The sequence below is a fragment of the Paramisgurnus dabryanus genome, unplaced genomic scaffold (genome assembly GCF_030506205.2).
Source record: "Paramisgurnus dabryanus unplaced genomic scaffold, PD_genome_1.1 h2tg000223l_1_83714__unordered_in_group0, whole genome shotgun sequence".
NCBI classification, from domain to species: Eukaryota; Metazoa; Chordata; class Actinopteri; order Cypriniformes; family Cobitidae; genus Paramisgurnus; species Paramisgurnus dabryanus.
The window spans coordinates 37,501-45,000 of NW_027394124.1; positions in this window are offsets into that span (position 1 = coordinate 37,501).

Consider the following 7,500-nt stretch of genomic DNA (forward strand, 5'->3'; position numbering starts at 1 on the left):
AAATCCGCGGAGGGACCGCCGTATCTCGGCCGGGCTTGGGGTTAGGGAGAAGCGGGTAGGCTCGTTCGAAAGGTCCCCTCGGGTGGAGCAACCGACCCAAAGGGCGAGTCGATCCGAGCAAAGGCGCCCGAGTTACGGCCGTTTAAAGGTCAGGCGGTGGTACCCCGTATCTCGGCCGGGCTTAGGGTTAGAGAGACGAGGGTTGGCTCGTTGGAAAGGTCCGCTCGGGTGGAGCAACAGACCCAAAGGGCGAGTCGATCCGAGCAAAGGCGCCCGAGCTGCGGCCGTTGGAAAATCCGGGGAGGGACCGCCGTATCTCGGCCGGGCTTAGGGTTAGAGAGAAGCGGGTTGGCTCGTTGGATAGGGCCGCTCCGGTAGAGCAACCGACCCGAAGGGCGAGTCGATCCGAGCAAAGGCGCCCGAGCTGCGGCCGTGGGAAAATCCGCGGAGGGACCGCCGTATCTCGGCCGGGCTTAGGGTTAGAGAGAAGCGGGTTGGCTCGTTGGATAGGGCCGCTCCGGTAGAGCAACCGACCCAAAGGGCGAGTCGATCCGAGCAAAGGCGCCCGTGCTGCGGCCGTGGGAAAATCCGCGGAGGGACCGCCGTATCTCGGCCGGGCTTAGGGTTAGAGAGACGAGGGTTGGCTCGTTGGATAGGGCCGCTCCGGTAGGGCAACCGACCCAAAGGGCGAGTCGATCCGAGCAAAGGCGCCCGTGCTGCGGCCGTGGGAAAATCCGGGGAGGGACCGCCGTATCTCGGCCGGGCTTAGGGTTAGAGAGACGAGGGTTGGCTCGTTGGATAGGGCCGCTCCGGTAGAGCAACCGACCCAAAGGGCGAGTCGATCCGAGCAAAGGCGCCCGTGCTGCGGCCGTGGGAAAATCCGGGGAGGGACCGCCGTATCTCGGCCGGGCTTAGGGTTAGAGAGACGAGGGTTGGCTCGTTGGATAGGGCCGCTCCGGTAGAGCAACCGACCCAAAGGGCGAGTCGATCCGAGCAAAGGCGCCCGTGCTGCGGCCGTGGGAAAATCCGGGGAGGGACCGCCGTATCTCGGCCGGGCTTAGGGTTAGAGAGACGAGGGTTGGCTCGTTGGATAGGGCCGCTCCGGTAGAGCAACCGACCCAAAGGGCGAGTCGATCCGAGCAAAGGCGCCCGTGCTGCGGCCGTGGGAAAATCCGGGGAGGGACCGCCGTATCTCGGCCGGGGAAAGGGTTAGAGAGACGAGGGTTGGCTCGTTGGATAGGGCCGCTCCGGTAGAGCAACCGACCCAAAGGGCGAGTCGATCCGAGCAAAGGCGCCCGTGCTGCGGCCGTGGGAAAATCCGGGGAGGGACCGCCGTATCTCGGCCGGGGAAAGGGCTAGAGGCTCGCGGGTAGGCTCGTTCGAAAGCTCCCCTCCGGCATAGCGACCGACCCGAAGGGCGAAGGCCCCGGACCCGAGGCGCCCGAGAAACGGCCGTGGGAAAATCCGGGCATAGACCGCCGTATCTCGGCCGGGGAAGGGGCTAGAGGCTCGCGGGTAGGCTCGTTCGAAAGGCCCCCTCCGGCGGAGCGACCGACCCAAAGGGCGAAGGCCCCGGACCCGAGGCGCCCGAGATACGGCCGCGGGAATTTCCGCGAGCTTCGACCGGACGTATCTCCGGCGGGCGGGGTCGCACGGACCCGAGGCCGGGCTCGTCGGAAAGCCCCGGGACGGACCTTTCGAACGAGACCGGCCGCGCGTCCGGGCGACCTCCGAGGCGGACGCTAGGGGCGCCGGAGCCCCGGACGAGCGAAAATTCCGCGACCACCCGCCCGTATCTCGGCCCGGGAAAGGGCCAGAGACTCGAGGGAGGGCTCGTTCGAAAGCTCCCCTCCGGCATAGCGACCGACCCGAAGGGCGAAGGCCCCGGACCCGAGGCGCCCGAGAAACGGCCGTGGGAAAATCCCGCGGGGGTAGGCCGTATCTCGGCCCCGGAAAGGGCTAGCGACGCGCGGGTGGGCTCGTTCGAAAGGCCCCCCGCGGAGGAGCCACCCACCCGAAGGGCGAAGGCCCCGGACCCGGGGCGCCGGAGCAGCGCGGTAACGAAATTCGAATTTTCGACCGGAAGTATCTCGGGCCCCCGGGGTCGCACGGACCCGCGGCCGGTCTCGTCGGAAAGCCCCGGGCGAGACCTTTCCGACGAGCCCGGCCCCGAGTCCGTAGGACCTTCCCCGGCCGAGATACGGCGCCCGGCAGTTCATTGGCCGATATCTCGGAAACGGGGCGTCGTAGACGCTCCGTGGTATTGGTGACCTTGACGATGCCGGGTCAGACGAGTCGGCCGCGGGCACGGGCCCGGGGGCGCCGGCCGCCAGAGTCGGGTGGCTCGCGCACTTCCAGGCGGGCCGCTCGCGCACCTCCAGGCACCCCGACCCACTCGCCGAGGCCGACCGAGGTGCGCCGTCCCGGCCGCGGACCGGTCGGGGTCCCCTCTCGAAAGGGCAGTAGTGTGAACAGGTGCCATCGGGTATATAGGGGAAGGGGTCCTCTCGAACCAGGCCTTCGAACCCGCGCGAGCCTAGCCCGGCAAGGCTCACCCTCCCCGGCCACGGGTTCGGCCTCCGTCCCCCTGGAGGTCCGGCACCTCCAGGGTCCCCGACCCTGCCTCCCCTGCCCGAGGGGAGGCCTCCGAGGCGGGCCTGACAGGGCGGCCCTCCCTCCTGGAAGTCCGGTTCCTCCAGGGTCCCCGACCCTGCCTCCCCTGCCCGAGGGGAGGCCTCCGAGGCGGGCCTGACAGGGCGGCCCTCCCTCCTGGAAGTATGGTTCCTCCAGGGCACGCGTCCCTACCTCCGTAGCCCAGATGGGTGACTCCGAGGCGGGCCTGACAGGGCGGCCCTCCCTCCTGGAAGTCCGGTTCCTCCAGGGCACACGTCCCTGCCTCCTTAGCCCAGAGAGGTGACTCCGAGGCGGGCCTGACAGGGCGGCCCTCCCTCCTGGAAGTCCGGTTCCTCCAGGGCACACGTCCCTACCTCCGTAGCCCAGATGGGTGACTCGAAAGCGGGCCTGACAGGGCGGCCCTCCCTCCTGGAAGTCTGGTTCCTCCAGGGCACACGTCCCTGCCTCCTTAGCCCAGAGAGGTGACTCCGAGGCGGGCCTGACAGGGCGGCCCTCCCTCCTGGAAGTCCGGTTCCTCCAGGGCACACGTCTCTGCCTCCTTAGCCCAGAGAGGTGACTCCGAGGCGGGCCTGACAGGGCGGCCCTCCCTCCTGGAAGTCCGGTTCCTCCAGGGCACACGTCCCTGCCTCCTTAGCCCAGAGAGGTGACTCCGAGGCGGGCCTGACAGGGCGGCCCTCCCTCCTGGAAGTCCGGTTCCTCCAGGGCACACGTCTCTGCCTCCTTAGCCCAGAGAGGTGACTCCGAGGCGGGCCTGACAGGGCGGCCCTCCCTCCTGGAAGTCCGGTTCCTCCAGGGCACACGTCCCTACCTCCGTAGCCCAGACGGGTGACTCGAAAGCGGGCCTGACAGGGCGGCCCTCCCTCCTGGAAGTCTGGTTCCTCCAGGGCACACGTCCCTGCCTCCTTAGCCCAGAGAGGTGACTCCGAGGCGGGCCTGACAGGGCGGCCCTCCCTCCTGGAAGTCCGTTTCCTCCAGGGCACACGTCCCTACCTCCGTAGCCCAGATGGGTGACTCGAAAGCGGGCCTGACAGGGCGGCCCTCCCTCCTGGAAGTCTGGTTCCTCCAGGGCACACGTCCCTACCTCCGTAGCCCAGATGGGTGACTCGAAAGCGGGCCTGACAGGGCGGCCCTCCCTCCTGGAAGTCTGGTTCCTCCAGGGCACGCGTCCCTGCCTCCGTAGCCCAGATGGGTGACTCCGAGGCGGGCCTGACAGGGCGGCCCTCCCTCCTGGAAGTCTGGTTCCTCCAGGGCACACGTCCCTACCTCCTTAGCCCAGATGGGTGACTCGAAAGCGGGCCTGACAGGGCGGCCCTCCCTCCTGGAAGTCTGGTTCCTCCAGGGCACACGTCCCTACCTCCTTAGCCCAGATGGGTGACTCCGAGGCGGGCCTGACAGGGCGGCCCTCCCTCCTGGAAGTCTGGTTCCTCCAGGGCACGCGTCCCTACCTCCTTAGCCCAGAGAGGTGACTCCGAGGCGGGCCTGACAGGGCGGCCCTCCCTCCTGGAAGTCTGGTTCCTCCAGGGCACACGTCCCTACCTCCTTAGCCCAGATGGGTGACTCGAAAGCGGGCCTGACAGGGCGGCCCTCCCTCCTGGAAGTCTGGTTCCTCCAGGGCACACGTCCCTACCTCCTTAGCCCAGATGGGTGACTCGAAATCGGGCCTGACAGGGCGGCCCTCCCTCCTGGAAGTCTGGTTCCTCCAGGGCACACGTCCCTACCTCCTTAGCCCAGATGGGTGACTCGAAATCGGGCCTGACAGGGCGGCCCTCCCTCCTGGAAGTCTGGTTCCTCCAGGGCACACGTCCCTACCTCCTTAGCCCAGATGGGTGACTCGAAAGCGGGCCTGACAGGGCGGCCCTCCCTCCTGGAAGTCTGGTTCCTCCAGGGCACACGTCCCTACCTCCTTAGCCCAGATGGGTGACTCCGAGGCGGGCCTGACAGGGCGGCCCTCCCTCCTGGAAGTCTGGTTCCTCCAGGGCACACGTCCCTACCTCCTTAGCCCAGAGAGGTGACTCCGAGGCGGGCCTGACAGGGCGGCCCTCCCTCCTGGAAGTCCGGTTCCTCCAGGGCACACGTCCCTACCTCCTTAGCCCAGATGGGTGACTCGAAATCGGGCCTGACAGGGCGGCCCTCCCTCCTGGAAGTCCGGTTCCTCCAGGGCACACGTCCCTACCTCCTTAGCCCAGATGGGTGACTCGAAATCGGGCCTGACAGGGCGGCCCTCCCTCCTGGAAGTCTGGTTCCTCCAGGGCACACGTCCCTACCTCCTTAGCCCAGATGGGTGACTCGAAAGCGGGCCTGACAGGGCGGCCCTCCCTCCTGGAAGTCTGGTTCCTCCAGGGCACACGTCCCTACCTCCTTAGCCCAGATGGGTGACTCGAAAGCGGGCCTGACAGGGCGGCCCTCCCTCCTGGAAGTCTGGTTCCTCCAGGGCACACGTCCCTACCTCCTTAGCCCAGATGGGTGACTCGAAATCGGGCCTGACAGGGCGGCCCTCCCTCCTGGAAGTCTGGTTCCTCCAGGGCACACGTCCCTACCTCCTTAGCCCAGATGGGTGACTCGAAAGCGGGCCTGACAGGGCGGCCCTCCCTCCTGGAAGTCTGGTTCCTCCAGGGCACACGTCCCTACCTCCTTAGCCCAGATGGGTGACTCGAAAGCGGGCCTGACAGGGCGGCCCTCCCTCCTGGAAGTCAGGTTCCTCCAGGGCACACGTCCCTACCTCCGTAGCCCAGAGTGGTGACTCGAAAGCGGACGCGGGAGGGTGTACGTGGCGCACCCCCAGGCCGAAGAGAGGTCTCGTGAGCGGACGCGAGGGTGTACGACAGAAGGCCTGGAAGTCTCTGACTTCCAGGGTCACCGACCCTACCTCATGAGCCCGAAGAGGTGACTCGAATGCGGACGCGGGGGTGTACGTGGCGCACCCCCAGGCCGAAGAGAGGTCTCGTGAGCGGACACGAGAAGTACGACAGAGGGCCTGGAAGCAAAAGCGGGTGACTCGTGCACTTCCAGAAAAGGCAAAAGCGGGTGACTCGTGCACTTCCATAAAGCCGAAAAGAGGTCTCGTGAGCGGACACGAGAAGTACGACAGAGGGCCTGGAGGTAAAAGCGGGTGACTCGTGCACTTCCAGGGTCTCCGACCTTACGGCGCCTTCCGACGCGGGCGCCTCCTCCCGGACGAGCCACGGGAAGGGCCCCTTCTCTCAAGGGGCGGTCGTTTGAACAGGTGCCATCGGGTATATAGGGATGGGTGCCTCGAAGTGGACCTCCAGCGTCCTCCCTCCCTGCGACAGATCCCAAGAAAGGTCTGTGCGCGTCGGTGTGCGATGAACGAAAAACCGTTAAAAGAACTGGAACGGTTGGAACGGACGAAGGGCGTCTGATGTGAGGCAGCGCCCCGGGCGAGTGTCGGCCGAAGGCTCACAATTAAAGAGCTCATACCCGAAAGATGGGAAAAAACGATCCGCCCTGGATCATCAAGGCTAATGCCTAAAAACTAAAGCTACCTTGGGTGATGGAACTCGGCTACGGCCGCAAAACGATCCGCCCTGGATCATCAAGGCTAATGCCTAAAAACTAAAGCTACCTTGGGTGATGGAACTCGGCTACGGCCGCAAAACGATCCGCCCTGGATCAAGGCTACGGCCTAAAAACGGCAAAAAAAGATCCAAAAGTCCCTGGATCAAGGCGCTTCGGCTTAAAACCTGTGAAAAGATCCGCCCTGGATCAAGGCTACGGCCTTAAAACTGCTCAAAAGATCCGCCCTGGATCAAGGCTACGGCCTTAAAACTGCTAAAAAGATCCTAAAGTCTCTGGATCTAGGCTACGGCCTCAAAGACACACGTGTTGTGAGAAAAGATCCGCCCTGGATCTCCAGGCTACGGCCTCAAAGGTTCGACCCGACCATATATGCTCAGACACGGGCGAACACAAAAGCGTAACAACCCCTGTTGGAACCGTCGAAGGATCTCGGCGTCGGCCGTAAAACGGAAACCCCCCGGTCGTCGGTACGCGTGTGGCGGTCGAGGGCCCCCGGCCGCCGGTCGGGCGGGCGCGTGGATAGGTCTCCCGAGCGGTCAAGGAGTCCCGGAAGCCGGTCGGGCGAGCGGCCGGCCCCGGGGCACCCTACCCTCTCGGGCGCACCGACCCCACGCGTTTCGTCTCGGTCGGCGTCCGGGGTTCCGAGACACCCTTATGTATCTGTGTGACAGACGGAGTGGCACACCGTCTGCGGCGGGACAGGGCCGCCGACCGCGATGGAAGTCGAGTGTGGCGGCTTCCAGGGTCCAAGACCCTATAGACGGACGGAGTGGCGACCCGTCTGCGGCGGGCCAGGGCCGCCGACCGCGATGGAAGTCGAGTGGGGCGGCTTCCAGGGTCCAAGACCCTACAGACAGACGGAGTGGCGACCCGTCTGCGGCGGGCCAGGGCCGCCGACCGCGATGGAAGTCGAGTGGGGCGGCTTCCAGGGTCCAAGACCCTACAGACAGACGGAGTGGTGACCCGTCTGCGGCGGGACAGGGCCGCCGACCGTTACGGAAGTCGAGGGGGACGGCTTCCAGGGTCCAAGACCCTATCTGTGTGACAGACGAAGGTGCATCGTCTGGGGCGGGACAGGGCCGCCGACCGCTATGGAAGTCGAGTTGGGTTGCTCGTGAACTTCCAGGGTCCAAGACCCTCTCTTCGTGACCGACGAAGGTGCTCTGTCTGGGGCGGTACGGGGCCGCCGACCGCTATGGAAGTCGAGTTGGGTTGCTCGTGTACTTCCAGGGTCCAAGACCCTCTCTTCGTGACCGACGAAGGTGCTCTGTCTGGGGCGGTACGGGGCCGCCGACCGCTATGGAAGTCGAGTTGGGTGGCTCGTGCACT